At 43.8% G+C, this 16,335-nt stretch overlaps 1 pseudogene; it reads left to right on the forward strand.

Annotated features, from left to right (window-relative positions):
* Positions 1-13,602: 13,602 nt before the first annotated feature.
* On the forward strand, positions 13,603-13,702 carry LOC139030704 (U6 spliceosomal RNA; annotated as a pseudogene).
* The last annotated feature ends 2,633 nt before the right edge of the window (positions 13,703-16,335 follow it).

Genomic DNA, 16,335 nt, shown 5'->3' on the forward strand with positions numbered 1-16,335 from the left:
GGGTGGGGGGGGTGTGGTGGGATGCTGCCTACAGAGTGAGGAATGCCCAGTCTGGCAGGAAGCCGGGAAAACTCTTTGTTCCTCAGGGCTCTCTGGCCTGCGGAGTCAAGGAGGTTTGGGAAAGGAAGCTCTGGTGTGGACACAGGAGATGCTGTGTGTGTGCGTGGGGCCAGCCTGCATGAGCCCCTGTGGATGCAGCATGGGAAGAGCTGTGGTCCTGGATCTGGGCGGCAAAGAAAGGGTTAACCCAGGCGTGCACGTGGGTTCAAGTCTTGACACCAGCGCTGACCCACTCTGTGACCTGTCCAGATCTTCAGCCTCTCAGGCGCTCCCTTTCCTCATCTATAAAGTGGAAACAGCAACTTCCATTTCAGCAGGCTTACGAGGTAACTCTATTCATCCAACACTTCCTACATGCCAGACCCTGTTCCCAGGGCTTCCTCCATATGGCTGATCTTTGCTATTGGCGGATTCCTGATTTTCAAACTTGCCTACTTGTAATCCCTTGAATCAGTACTCAAAGTACTTTGAGGTCTTTGGAGCATGTGTGCAGAGCGGTGGCTAGTGTGAGCTGTCAGAAACTCACATTCCCAGCCAAATAAGGAGACGCTGTCTTCTTGTTTCCCCTGTTCTTGGCCTGTTTCGTGCTGCGTCTTTCTCACGTTTGTGCTTTCTGTTGGTGATGTTTCTGTTTAAAATGATCCCCACTTAAAAAAAAAAAAAAGGAAGAATAAAAGAAACTCCCTAAAGAGCACATAAGGGCGTCCAAGGTGGCAACAATGGTAAAGAACCTGCCTGCCAGTGCAGGGATGTAAGAAATGCAGGTTCAGTCCCTGCTTTGGGAAGATTCCCTGGAGGAGGAAATGGCAACCCACTCCAGTATATTCCTGTCTGGAGAATCCCCATGGACAGAGGAGCCTGCGGGCTTCAGTCCATCGTGTCGCACAGAGTCGGACAGCGACTGAAGCGATTCAGCACACAGGCAGATATTCTTTGACTCGGCCCTTGTACAGGCCTCTGCTCTCAGGTTGCCTCCTCAGAGAGGCCCTCCTGACTCCCGTCCATAAATACCACTCGCCCCCATCACTTGCTTCCCTTATCCTATGTCCTCTTCCTAGTGCAGTCACCATTTGAGTTATGCTTATTCCCTTGTGCCTTCATGAGCTTGGGCTGCTCTAACAAATGTCCACAGACTAGGAAGCTTAAACAACAGACATTTATTTCTCATAGTTCTGGAGGCTGGGGGTCTAGGGTCAAGGTGCTGGCAGATTCAGCTGTCTTTCTCTCTTCTCATTGGATGCTCACAGGGCCTTCCTGGGAGCAGGCAGCCCGAGAAACCTCCTGGCCCCTCCACTTTTTATCAGGGCACTAATCCCATCACAAGGGCCCCACCCCGTGACCCATTCTAGTTCTAACTACCTCTCAAAGGCTCCACCTCCAAACACCATTACCTGGGGTTTTACCAGGTAAAAATTACAGTTTACCATATGAATGTTGGGGTTTCCCAGGTGGCACAGTGATAAAGAACATGCCTGCCAATGCAGGAGGCTTAGGTTTGATCCCTGGGTTAGGAAGATCCCCTGGAGTAGGAAATGGCAACCCACTCCGGTGTTCTTGCCTAGAGAATTCCACGGACAGAGGTGCCTGGAGGGTTACAGTCCATGGGGTCGCAAAGAGTTGGACGTGACTGAGTAACTGGGCATGCACACATATGAATGTTAGAGGGATATAAACACTTGTTCATCAGCTTCCTCCCTCACCAAGTATAAGCTCTTGGAATGGTCTGTCTGACTCTTTGGGTCTCCATCACCTGCAATAATGCCAGCACACAGTAGGACTCAGCTGAGGTTCCCTGGGTGGGAAGTAGAGAGTATTGATGGGTGGGCAGCAATAATAGCAGAACAGAGTAGCCTCTGCCTGGGGTTCAGGGAAGGTAAGGTGGATCTGAGCCCTGGAGGGTGGGATGGAGGGAGTAAGTGGGAGCGAGGGCCAATTCCATTAATCATGGAACTTTGCCTGGGTGGCCAGAGGAGTGAGGCAAGGGAGGGAGGGAGAGAGGGCTGCGGGCAGTGGGGGAGGGGCAGGAGGCAGGGGTGGTGGTGGGCTGGGCCAGGGGGATTGGGCCACGGGCACTGCCTTTTCCAGGCTGTGACTGGTGCTGAGTCCCGGAGTCAGCTGGGCGCCCGCTGTCTGCTTCCAGGCCTGGTCATTTGTTTACTTGGCCAGTACTTTGGGTAGCCTTGGGCTTTTCTTGCTGAACTCCAGGGCAGGAGTTAAATAAATACTGGCTTCCAGATACGGGAATCAAAATCATGCAGGAAATGAAGTGGGAGAGAGGGCGAGGGCCAGTCCTGGGCTTCCCCTGCCAGGGGCCCCCAGGAGTGCATTCACGCCTGCCTGGCGTGTTTATTCCCAGCTCCCATGGGGAATGAAATGGAGCATCCTGTGTTTCCCAGCAAAAGCTTCTTGGTTTTTCTTTATAGCACCCATTAGTACGTTCATAGCCCTGAAAGAAGTGAAGTGAAAGTCGCTCAGTCATGTCCAACTCTTTGCAACCCCAGAGGCTCCTCTGTCCATGGAATTCTCCAGGCAAGAATACTAGAGTGGGAAGCCATTCCCTTCTCCAGGGGATCTTCCCAACTCAGGGATCAAACCCCGGTCTCCTGCACTGCAGGCAGATTCTTTACCACCTGAGGCACCTGTCAAGCACTACCTGCCACTAACAGGCTAGGGATCCAGGGTTCATAGCAGCCCTGCTCTGTGATTCTGCTCTATGCCCGGGAGCATGGTGAGCTGTTAAAAGATTAACAGCTGGCTTTCACAGCCTCCACCAAGGCTGCATTTTCACACTACTGCTATGATGTTACTGAAACCAGGTTTGTTTACCGGCCTCTCAGCAAACCAAGCGCGGAGACATGGGGGTTGACAGTAGAGAAGGAGTTTATTCTCAGGGCAGTCAAGCCAGGAGAATTAGTCTCAGATGCCTCCCCAGAGGTGAGCGGCTTGGGATATTTATGGGATAAAGAAGCAGCATGAATTCAGGTGTTGGGAAAGGTGATTGAAGTGAGGGAAAAGGTGGGGTATTTGGTATTCTGTGTAGGCAAATATGGGCTTCCCTGGTGGCTCAGTGGTAAAGAAGACCAATGCCAATGCAGGAGACACAGGAGACAAGGTTTGATCCCTGGGTTGGGAAGGTCCCGTAGAGGAGGAAATGGCAACCTACTTTAGTGTTCTTGCCTGGAGAATCCCATGAACAGAGGAGCCTGGTGGCCTACACAGTTCATGGGGTCGCAATGAGTTGGACGTGACTTAGTGACCAAACAACAAAAAATGTAGGTGTATCTGGGTTATGTGCTTTTCCATGGGATGCATGTTCAAAAGTGGAGGTGCTTTAGCATGATCTGAGGGTGGAGTTTTTGGCCTTCTGACGTCAATATGTCATTCACTGGACATTTGTGCTAGTCCAGTTTTAGGGTCAGTGGTCCCAACCAGTCTTGGCTGTCTTGAACTGGACAAGAACTGACTCCAAGTTTCTGAAAAACAACCTAAGCTTCTGTTACTATAACAACTCATACGTCAGAGGTACTGTCTAATAGGGGTGGTTAAGGAGTCTAGCGATATATTTATCTAGGCTATGTGAAGCTTGGAGGGTAGGCAATTAAAGAAGGAAACAACTAAAGCGAGCTTAATCAGTAAAGTCAGGTTACAAACAAGGATTTTAACAAGCTGTTCCCTTACCTGCTGCTCTATAAGACAAGTTCAAGAATTTCTGCTAGTCACCAGTTTCTGTTAACCTGTAGATTCTGTGTCACTGAGTGCAAAATTGGAAAAGAGTTGTGTAGCACCACACCACTGTCTAGATATATATTGATATGTATGTACTACTTTAGTGCCAAAGAGTTGATGCTTTTGAACTGTTGGTATTGGAGAAGACTCTTGGGAGTCCCTTGGACTGCAAGGAGATCAAACCAGTCAATCCTAAAGGAAATCAACCTGAATATTCATTGGAAGGACTGATGCTGAAGTTGAAACTCTGACACTTTGGCCACCAGATGTGAAGAACTGACTCATTGGAAAAGACCCTGATGCTGGGAAAGATTGAAGGCAGGAGGAGAAGGGGATGACAGAGGATGAGATGGTTAGCTAGCATCACTAACTCAATGAACATGAATTTTAGCAAACTCTGAGAGACAGTGAAGGATAGGGCAGCCTATCGTGCAGCAGTGCAAGGGGTCACAAAGAGTCGGACAGGACTTAGCAACTGAACAACAATGTACAGCTCCAACTAACACAACATTGTAAAGGCAATTATACTCCAATAAAAAATAAAATGTTGCTGGTACTTAAAAAAAGAGTCTGTGCTGTGCTTAGTCACTCAGTCGTGTCCACCTCTTTGTGACTCAATGGACTGTAGCCTGCCAGGCTCCTCTGTCCATGAGGATTCCTCAGGCAAGAATACTGGAGTGGGTTGTCATGCCCTCCTCCAGGGGATTTTCCTAACCCAGGGATTGATCTCAGGTCTCCCATGCTGCAGGCGAATTCTTTACTGTCTGAGCTACCAGGGAAGCCCAAGAATACTAGAGTGGATAGCCTGTTTCTTCTCCAGGGGATCTTCCCAACCCAGGAATCGAACCGGGGTCTCCTACATTGCAGTCAGATTCTTTACCAGTTGAGCCACCAGGGAAACCCAAAAAAGAGTATAGATAATGGCAAAATGCAGAATAATTAGGAAATGATGTTTCCAGTATTTGTTATCTCTGCTTTAAATGTAATTTATTTAATTATGACTACTTACTAACAGAGTCACAAAATTCTTAAAAATATAGCAATCAGCTCTTGTGAGCCAGGGTGAGCTGGTTCCAGTTATCACTGCCTGGGAGTTTGTGTGAGACACAAAATTTTAGGCCCCACTCCAGACCTACTAAATCAGAATATGAATTCTAACACTTTTAACAATGTCCTCAGGTAATTTGTATACATGTTAGTGTTTGAGAAAGGTGACCTTAGAGGTAACCACTGTTTCTGATTTTGTTTATATCTTTTAGATCTTTTCCACAACACAGATGCATATATTTAAAAAATATCTCATTATTCTTATTGCTATCTTATTTATTTTTATTTTTTGGCTGTGCCAAGAGTCATGTGAGATCTTAGTTCCCTGACCAGGGATTGAACTCACTCCCCCTGCATTGGAAGCTTGGAGTCTTAATCACTGGACCAGCAGGAAGTCCCGGATGCATGTGTATATATATATATACACATATATATATATATTGCATATATTTTTTAAATGATGTTTTTCTGGCTTTCTCTTTGAATAATTAAAAAAAGATTCTATTTATTTATTTATTTTCTTTACAATATTGCATTGGTTTTGCCATACACTGACATGAATCTGCCATGGGTGTACATGTGTTCCCCATCCTGAACTCCCCTCCCACCTCCCTCCCCATCCCATCCCTCTGGTTCATCCCAGTGCACCAGCCCAGAGCACCCTGTATCATGCATCGAACAAGATTCTATTTATAAGAGCAGTTTTAGGTCCACAGCAAAATCGAGCAGAAGGTATGGAGTTTTTCTGTTATACCTCTTGTCCCCACACATGTACCACCTCCCCCAATACCAGCATCCCCAGCAGAAGGTACTTTTGTTACAACTAATGAATATACATTGACACATCAATATCACCTGGAGTCCACAATTTACATTAGGGTTCACTTGGTGTTTTACATTCTATGGGTGTCAACAATGTGGAGGCTTAACCACAGGCCTGCCAGGGAAGTCCCTAGATTTTCAAAATGTTGATCTTATATTTGGTTACCTTGCCAGCATTTCTATTAATTTTTAATATTTTTGTAGATACTTTTGGGACGATTATATCATATGTTATTAATGATAGTTTATTTCTGATCTTTTTGACTTTGTTTTTCTTTCTTTTAAAAAATATTTATTTATTTGGCTGCACTGATCTTGGTTGCAGCAGGTATGCAGGATCTAGTTCCCTAATCAGGGATTGAGCCCCGTCTCCCTCCATTGGAAATTGGAGTCTTACCCACTGGGCCACTGGGCAAGTCCCTATTTTTAATGCCTTATTGCATTTTCTAGGATTTCCAATGTGATTTAAACAGAAGTGGTAGGATTGGGCATCATTGTCTTGTTTTTCATCTGAAAAGGACTGATGTTACATCCTTACATTTCCTTTAGAATAGGGTATAAAAAAATTGAAATATAGTTGATCTGCAATGCTATACTAGTTTCAGGTGTACAACATAGAGATTTGATTTTTTAAGGATTATATTCTGCTTAAAGTTATCATAGAATGTTGATTATATTTCCTGCGCTCTATATTAGATCTTCCTATCTTGTTTATTTTACACCTAGTAGTTCGTACCTCTTAATATCCCTCTCCATCTCACCCTTTCCCCCACTCTTCTCCCCACTTGTTGTCACTAGCTTGTTCTTTGTATCTGTGAGTCTTTCTCTGTTTTGTTATAGTTAATTTGTTTCATTTTTTAGATTCAGAGTATAAGTGAAAACAGGCAGTATTTGTCTTTCTCTGACTTACTTCACTAAGCATAACACCGTTTAAGTTCATCCACACTGTTGCAAATGGTAACCCGTAGGTTTTATTACTTATTCTTAGTTATATTAAGGTATTTTCTTCTATTTCTGGTTTGCTAAGAGTTTTTATAAATCAGTAAATTTGTCGGTGAGATGCTCAGAATTTATTTTTTAATTTGTTACTGTGTCATGTGATAATGATAGATTTTCTAATGTTAAACAATTCAAATTTCTGGAATAAATAAAACTTAGTCATGATATATTATCTTTTTTAACATATGGTTGTATTCAGTTGCTAATATTTTGTTTAGGACTTTTTACTTTTACTCGTTACTCTATAAGAATTTAGGCTTCAATCAGAGGCCTTTAAATTGGAAAATATTGCCTCATTACAGCTTCATTAAGATATGACTAATACAATTGTGAAATGAGATGTTAATGGCTATAATACAGATGCAAATTTAAAGAAATGGCTCATTTAAAATGTTCAGTAGAAAAGAAACAAAATTGTGAGCTGCTTACTTTGCTTAAAAGTGTTTGGGCTTTTACCAGTTTACAGAATAGTGACACCGATATATTTAGCACATTAGTAAGGATGATTCTGGGGCTTCCCAGCTGGTGCAGTAGTAAAGAGTCTGCCTGCCAATGCAGGAGACGCGGGTTTGATCCCTGGGTTGGGAAGATCCTCTGGAGGAAATGGCAACCCACTCCAGTATTCTTGCCTGGGAAATCCCATGGACAGAGGAGCCTGGTGAGCTACAGTCCATGGGGTCGCAGAGTTGGACACGACCGAGCACACACACATATGTACAGGTGTGTGCATGATTAAGTCCGGCAGGGATTTTTTTCTTATATTGTTTATGTCTGGTTTTGGGATCAAGCTTATATTAGATTCATAGTCTCAATTAGGGATAATGTTCTTTATGGGAGAGTCTGCTGCTGAGTCTCTAATACTTACTCTGGACTTCTTTCTTTAACAACTGAACTCCAGGTTTTCACTGGACACACAGTTAAAGATGATATTTTCCAGCCTGTCTCACACTCCTCCATATGATTAAATTTTGGCGAGTATCCGCGCAACAGCACCACAGTAAGTCAACTCTTTATGGACCCAAATCCTGAAATTTATGATTCCTACTTTGAGAAATAAGTCTCTGAGGGCTTTTATTTCTAATCGTGACGAGTTTCACTAAAACTAAAATCATGATCTAGTATATAGACTTCATATATATTTATATTTATACATCTGTGTAGAATTAGAAAAATTCATTCATTGCTCCTTGATCTATACTTGCAGCTTCTCTAGACACCTTAAGTAGAAAGAGTATTAATTGTTGAAGTCATTAAACCAGCTACTATTTGCATGAAAGAATGTCACTTATGAACCATTTTCAGTTTTTAAAAAGATCTTTAAAATTTTTTTCTTCAATTATAAGAAAGCTGGCTCCTAAACATATAAACCAACACAATTTTCATATTCAACTGAAAATATTCCAAAATTTACATGCATTGTAACCAGGACCATGGAGAGAAGCTAACCAAATGCAGAGGAATCCTTTTTAGCTTCTACAAAGAATGAGCTCTTGTTTTTCTTGAAACTCAACTCTCTTGGTGTGTCTGATTTTTCTCCCCTTTTGATAGAAAAGTAGCTACAAAGAAATGTTTCTGTATTCTAAAAAAAAAACAATAAAGTAAGTGGAATGACAAATGGCAACTGATAACAGGCCTCATTGCTGGAGACAACAAAGCAGCTGGAAGGGACTGACAACTTCTAGAGGACATGCCGATCCAGAAAGGGAAGCCCCTCATCCTCTGTTGATTTTCCATGAGAACATGGTCCAGTCTTCCTGCTGATCTTCTAAGTGAACCGGAAGTCCACATTTTAATGTAAGAGATCCTGAAATGTTAATATTGGCTCAAAATTTAAAAACAGACTATAGTTAAACACACGCACACATACACAATTATACACACACACAAACACACATACACTTATACACACACACATCTGGCTATTAATGGAAAAGAGAGGGCCAGAGAAGTTCTGAAACTTTCTCAAGGTGGAGGATTAAGTAGGTGCAGACTCTGACCTCCGGGACTCTGAAACTTCTTCCATTTCTGAGACTCTGTGAGGAAGTAGATGCAGCTATTAATTTCAGTCCAAGGCACAATTATATCCTACTGCTTGCAGACTACAAAGGGCAGTGTCCCAGATGTCCCAAGGCATTCTCATCCAGCAAGAAACTCCACCTTTTTTGAATGACTTCAGGGAGGGTGGTGGCAGCTTGCTCAAGGCCCATGATTTAGGATATGTTTATGTTTTTCATGCAAATTATAGCAGGTAAATTCAGTCACATTTTTTAGAAAGAGAAAGGCTGGAAATTTAGGAGAAAATAATTTGTCCTTGAGCATTTTTGGAAAAAGAAAGAGAGACGTGCTTTTTCCATAATCAACAAACATTTTATAATGTGGGTGAGGCCATTTCAAATAGAGAATGGTTGTGTTTCAGGAAGCCGTAAAGATAAGGGGAAAGTTCCCTTGGTTCCCAAATGAGTGAGCAAAACCTTCCCATGAGAGGATGTCACTGGCCCAGGGGCATTTTCTGTGTTTCAAAGCTGACATCTGGAAATGGGGAGTAACTGAATTAAAGGCCTGGTTGCTATGTCCAGCCAAACCATATCATCCCAAAGTCTTTTCCCACCAAGGAAGTCTGAGCTCAAAGGGTTCCAGCCTGTGTTTCATGATATAAAGCAGGGAGAATGTAGCTGGAGATTCAGGGATGCATCAGCACTTTCAGGACGCCCCCTGGGAGAGTGTTAGAGAAGGAAGGTCTTCCAGCTTTGTGACCTGGAGCCTCCGTCTTGGACCCGAGGGCAGGGCCCTAGGAAGGCTCAACTTAGACTGGATACAGGGGTGCAGTGCAGAGAACACGGGACCAAGAGACAACAGCAAGGGGTGAACACGGGCTTTTCCACATCCTCCCTGTGTAGCTTCTCAAGTCACTTTCTAGAGCACGCACTTCTTCCCCTGCAGGTTGGGACTCTGCCGGCTCTTGCTAACACCTCGTGGTGGTGAAAGTGCCCTGAAAACAGAAAGGATTCACGTCACATCTGGTACCTTCTTACCACTGCAGCCTGATTAGCCCCCATGTTTCCCTTGTGTTCTGTGTTCCAGCCATGCAAACCATCTTTTGGGTTCTTCATAGGTAGCTTCCTCTGGCCACTGGGCCTTTGCACATGCTGATTCCAAGACCCGAACTGCTTCTCCCATCTTTTTCTTGATTTTAGTCTATTTATTCTAGAACTCAGCTCAGTTGGCACCCCTTCCCCCATCAATTTAGGTTGGAATCCTCTGTTGCAGGTATATATCCACAGTACCACTATCTTATCACCATTTGTAGCTATATGATTTGTTGAAATCTATGCCATTCTTGTCACTAGACTGTAAGCTACTTGAGAGCAGAGAATGATGGAGTTTTGCTCATCTTTGCATCCCAGACCCAGCCCTATATCAGGACTGCAGAGTGGTTCCAGGAGTGTAGCAGTGGGAGTTCTGGATTTAGGTACCTGGGTTTGTTTTTTTTGCTCAGTTGCTCAGTCATGTCTGACATTTTGCTACCCATGGACTGCAGTGCACCAGGCTTCCCTGTCCTTCACCATCTCCTGGAGTTTGCTCAAACTCATGTCCATTGAGTCGGTGATGCCACCCAACCTTCTCATCCTCTGTTGCCCCTTTCTCCTCCTGCCCTCAATCTCTCCCAGCATTAGGGTCTTTTCCAGTGAGTTGGCTTTTCACATCAGATGGCCTAAGTATTGGAGTTTCAGCTTCAGCTTCAGTCCTTCCAAAGAACATTCAAGTTTGATTTCCTTTAGGATTCACTTGTTGGATCTCCTTGCTGTCCAAGGGACTCTCAAGATTCTTCTCCAGCACCACAATTTGAAAGCATCATTTCTTCAGTGCTCAGCATTCTTTATGGCCCAACTCTCACATCTATATATGACTACTGGAAAAACCATAGCTTTGACTGTACGGGCCTTTGTTGGCAAAGTAATATCTCTGCTTTTTAATATACTGTGTAGGTTTGTCATAGCTTTCCTTCCAAGGAGCAAACATCTTTTAATTTCATAGCTGCAGTCATCATCCACAATGATTTTGGAGCCCAAGAATATAAAATCTGTCACTATTTCCATGACATGAATTGATGGGACTGGATGCCATGATCTTAGTTTTTTGAATGTTGAGTTTTAAGCTGGTTTTTTCACTCTCCTCTTTCACCCTCATCAAGAGGCTCTTTAGTTCCTCTTTGCTTTCTTCCATATAAGTGGTATCATCTGCATATCTGAGGTTATTAATATTTCTCCCAGCAGTCTTCATTCCAGCTTGTAATTCATCCAGCTCAGCTTGTTGCAGGACGTACTCTGCATAGAAATTAAATAAGCAGGGTGACAATATATAGCCTTGATGAACTCCTTTCACAATTTTGAACCAGTCTGTTTTTTCATGTCCGGTTCTAACTGTTGCTTCTTGACCTGCATACAGGTCTTTCAGGAGACAGGTAAGGTGGTCTGGTATTCCCATCTGTTTAAGAATTTTCCGCAGTTTGTTGTGATCCACACAGTCAAAGGCTTTAGTGTAGTCAACGAAGCTGGGCACTGGGTTAGGATCCTCAGAGTGAGGATGAGACAGTGTCACCTCCAAATAAGCTCTGTGTTCACACCTTTTCTTTCCCTCCCATTAAGTCACACTATACCCCATCATGTGATGTCACATTGACATCTGTATATATTGTATACATCAAACTATGTCATCTAATTAATAGTGGTAGGTGGGGGCGCAGGCTTCCCAGATGACACTAGTGGTAAAGAACCCGCTGGCCAATTCAGGTGATGCAAGAGTTTTGGGTTTGATCCTTGGGTTGGGAAGATCCCATGGGGGTGCCCTTGTGTGAGGGGCAAGCAGATTTGGTCTAAAGCAGCTAGTTGGAGCAGGAAGTGGGTTTCAGAACAAGGAGTTTGAAATTAATTAGATGCTGCCTTGTCTGGAACACTGCTTCAGAGACTTGAATTATTAATAAAAATTCTAGGAAGCCCAGTATCTTTTCAGGACCTTTATCCAATTAAGGGAAGATAAGTTCCAAGTATGCTTCCAGGCACCATTATTGTTTTTCGTTTTTCATTTTGAAAACTTTATATTGATATAATATTCATAGAGAAAGTACTCAGATCATAAGCACTCAGTTCAATATTTATTCATAGACGAAGCACCCCCTCTCATCACCAGGACCCAGGTTAAGAAATAGAACATCACTAGAACTCCAAAAGCTCCTCTCATGCACCTTTCTAGCCATTCCCCTCATTGCCCCCACCAAGGGAACACTCTTCTGACTTCTAACAACACAGATCTGCCATGTTTTGTATTCTGTGCAAATGGGGTATCCAGCAAGTACTTTCCTGAGTCGAAGTTCTTTCACTCAACGCTGTATTTGTGAGGCTCCTCTCTACTGGATGTGCGGTTATAGATCGTTCTCACAGCTAAGCGATAACCACCATGCAAGTACGCCACAGTGTCTTTATCCATTCAACTGTGGATGGACATTTAGGGAGTTTCCAGTTTGGGACTATTACAAACAGAAGCATTGCTAAGTTGGGTTCACTGGAAAGGTGTATACAAAGTAAATCCAACTTTTTTGGTAAAACTGTTCTCTTTTAGGATTTTTCTTTCCATTCCCCCCAACTTCCCGCCCTATCTCCTCCTCGGAAAGCAAGAATCTGACTGGATTAAGAAAGCATCTCTCCTTTTCCTGGAAATCACAGTTCATTCTTCTTCCTCCTTCTCAGATCTGCAACTTCACCTGTAAATTAAATCCTCAATAACATTCTGTGCTTATTCTCCCCTCTCACCATTTTTCCTAGTGTTAAAAATGTGAAGTGAAGTGACGTGAAAGTCGCTCAGTTGTGTCTGACTCTTTGGGACCCCATGGACTATAGACCACCAGGCTCCTCTGTCCATGGAGTTCTCCAGGCAAGACTACTGAAGTGAGTTACCATTTCCTCTCCTCCAGGGGATTTTCCCCACCCAGGGATGGAACCCTAGTCTCCTGCATTTCAGGAGGATTCTTTACCATCTGAGCCACCAGGGAAGCCCCTAAAAATGTAAACACCCCCTTTAAAGACATTACATCCTATTGTAAACACATTGTCAAACAATGTGGAAGCGTAGGTAAGAAAGTGACAACCTCCTGCCATCTGGAGATAAGTGCAAAAGATGTTAGTGGTTTTCTCTCCAATATTTTCTTTTACGTCTATTTCAGGTAGTTGAGATTGTCTCATTTCACTTAAGATTATACTACAAGTATTTCCCTGTGTCATTTGTAACTGTTCCTCACCACTGTTTCTCCAGGCTACGTGATAATCCATCCCATGTGTTTGCCAAAATCTCTTTGACTCATCTCTGAAACTGGGATGTTGTGGGTGCTTGTGCTTTCATTTGATGATCAGAAACAATGCTGCAGTGATTATCTTGGACGCAGATCTCTGCCCTCATTGTAGACGATTTCCTTAAGCTAGTTCCTAGAGATGGAATTTACTGGACCAAGAGTATGAACACTTTAAAAAGTCAGGTACCTCACATACTGTTGATCTGCTATCTTTGTAGTATTGAAAGGTGCTATTTTTTTAACTTATTTTTTGGCTGCTCTGGGTCTTCGTTACTGTGCATGGGCTTTCTCTAGTTGTGGTACACTGGCTTCTCACTGTGGTGGTTTCTCTCATGGAGCATGGGCTGGAGGGCACACAAGCTTCAGCAGCTGTGGCACACGGGCTTGGCTGCCCACGACATGTGGAATCTTCCAGGACCAGGGGTCGAACTTGTGTCGCCTGCATTGGCAGGTGGATTCTTAACCACTGGACACCAGGGGAGTCTGGAGAAAGACTTTAAAGTCAGTTTAAGTGAGATATGTAGAGAACAAAAACCAAAAACCCCAAAATATTAATGCATTGAAAAACGCTTTTGATATATTCAAAAGCCAAAATGGCAGACTACAAAATCCCCGGTATAAGAAAATTTTATTTAAAAATTATATTGCCTAGCATGGCCCCTGTGCAAGGATGACACGCAAATTTGTGAAACATTCCATATTTTAAAAATAAATAAATAAATAATAAAAAAAAAAAATTTTATTGCCTATTTATTAAAAAGGTAAGAAAGCAGCATTATAAACTGTTGATGGTGGTTGTTTCTGGGTAATAGGACTATGGGTGACTTTTCTTATTTTGATTTGTTCATACTTTCCTTCCTACTGTGAACACATGTTACTTTTATAATGTTAAAGAGGTAGGGACTTCCCTGGTGGTCTAGCGGCTAAGATTCCCAGCTCTTACTGCAGGGATGTGGATTCAATCTCTGGTAGGGATGGGTTCAATCTCTGGTAGGGAACTAGATTCCACATGCCACAACTAAAACCTGATGTAGCCAAATAAATAGATAAATATTTAATAAAAAATAATCAGAAGTATTAAAAAAAACTCTACCCACCCTGCCCAGGTCAAGTCAATCCTGCCTCTTCCTGAGGCCTTCCGTGGCCACCATCCTGGAGGAAGGTGAGGGCTCTGTCCCTTGACCCTCTCGCCCCTTTTATCAGTATTTAAGAAGATGTTACAGAGCAGCGTCTAGGAGTGAGGTTCCATCTCCTTGGTGTGAGGCTGCCCTGGGCGAGGGGTGAGCTCAACACACCACTGGGCAGGGGGGTTGAGGCTCAGGGATTTGAAGTGTCACTTTTGCCAAGGGTCCTCCCTTCATGCCTGGAAGCGGGGTGTCATCTGAGAAGCTAGGCTGTTTCCAAAATTCCATTCCTGTTTTCATGGAACTGGTGGTCTGATTAGGGAGATAAGGCAACAGAACACCATATGTTTATTGTTGTTCAGTCGCTCAGTTGTGTCTGACTCTTTGCAACCCCATGGATTGCAGCGTGCCAGGCTTTCCTGTCCTTCATCTCCTGGGCTTGCTCTAACTCATGTCTATCGAATCGGTGATGTCATCCAACCATCTTGTACTCTGTCATCCCCTTCACCTCTTGCCTTCAATCTTTTCCAGCATCAGGGTCTTTTCTTTTTTTTTTTTCATCAGGGTCTTTTCTTAATGAGTCAGCTCTTCGCATCAGGTGGCCAAAGTATTGGAGCTTCAGCTTCAGCAGCAGTCCTTCCAATGAATATTTAGGATTGATTTCCTTTAGGATTGACTGATTAGATCTCCTTGCAGTCCAAGGGACTCTCAAAAATCTTCTCCAACACCACAGTTCAAAAGCATCAGTTCTTCAGCATTTAGCCTTCTGTATGGCCCAGCTCTCACACACATGCGTGATTACTGGAAAAACCATAGCTTTGACTATACAGACCTTCGTTGGCAAAGAAATGTCTCTGCTATGTTTATAGGCAAACACAAAAATTGCCGACTGATACCTTGTGGATCTTTGTCAAGTGAGTGGTGAGAGGGCAGAGGAAGGAGAGGTTGCCATGGGTGGGGGCAGAAGAGATGTGTTTTCAGCTGGTGGAGCCTCCATCATGTCAATGCAGCTAGGCCCCAGACTGTATGTCATTGTGACTAAACACTCAGGTAGCTCAGGGCTACTGTGGGCGACAGTCTACAGCTTTCATGTCAAACAGCATTCTTCTATTCATTTTGTCTGATTTTATTTTGTAGGCCACCTTGAGGCATGCAGGATATCTTATTCCCTGACCAGGAATCGAACCTATGCCCCCCTGCACTGGAAGTGTTAACTGCACCATTGCATTTAATATGTAAAATATTTATTGAAGCCACAGGGTTAAAGCTGTCACATGTGAAACTTGATGACTTGGCCTCTGACTTGGGAGTTTCCTGAAGAAAACGGCCCTTGTGGTGACAGTAGGAGTCAAGGTTGATCACCTTGCAGCCCTGAGCCCTCTGGCCACAGCACCTGTGCTGCGGCTGGTGGCTGACACAGCCCCCTTCCCATTGATGATGGCTCAGCAGGTAAAGAGTTCGCCTGCAACGCAAGAGACACAGGAGACGTGAGTTCAACCCCTGGGCTGGGAATATCCCCTGAGAAGGAAATGGAAACCCACTCTAGTGTTCTTGCCTGGGAAATCTCATGGACAGAGGAGCCTGTTGGGCTACAGTCCTTGGTGTTGAAAAGAGTTGGACATGACTGATCACGTGGCACTGGAGGAGACTTCTTATCAGATGGGGAGTCCCAGCTGTATTTATCTACGTTCCCCTGTTTTTAGGGGAAATATTAGTGTCTCAAGTGGTAGACTCCACCTGCCAGTTCAGGAGACTTGGATTTGATCCCTGGGTCAGGAAGATCCCCTGGAGGAGAAAATGGCAACTCACTCTAGTATTCTTGCCTGGGAAATCCCATGAACAGATTGGTAGCCTGGCTACCATTCATGGGGTTGCAAAGAGTTAGACACGACTTAGCAACTAAACAACAACAAAAAATGTTACTATTCCAGTCAGGAGTGTTACACCCTGAAAAATTAGAAATTGCAGTGTCATTTAGAAATAGTCCTGGAGAGTCACACCAGTCACGGCTGCCGAATGACAAATGGGTGTGTGACTGGGTCTGATGTCACTGTCCTCTGGCAGAGCAGCCCCATGACTTTCCCTTTGCAACTTCCCTTGACTTGGGGTGAGTGCTTTTTTTTTAACCCCAGTGTTGACAAATTGGAGAGCAGCTGACAGCTCTCTCAGATTTTGAGCAATCATTTCCTTGTGATATCAGTCCTGGAGATCCTT

The sequence above is a fragment of the Odocoileus virginianus genome, chromosome 23 (genome assembly GCF_023699985.2).
Source record: "Odocoileus virginianus isolate 20LAN1187 ecotype Illinois chromosome 23, Ovbor_1.2, whole genome shotgun sequence".
Lineage (NCBI taxonomy): Eukaryota > Metazoa > Chordata > Mammalia > Artiodactyla > Cervidae > Odocoileus > Odocoileus virginianus.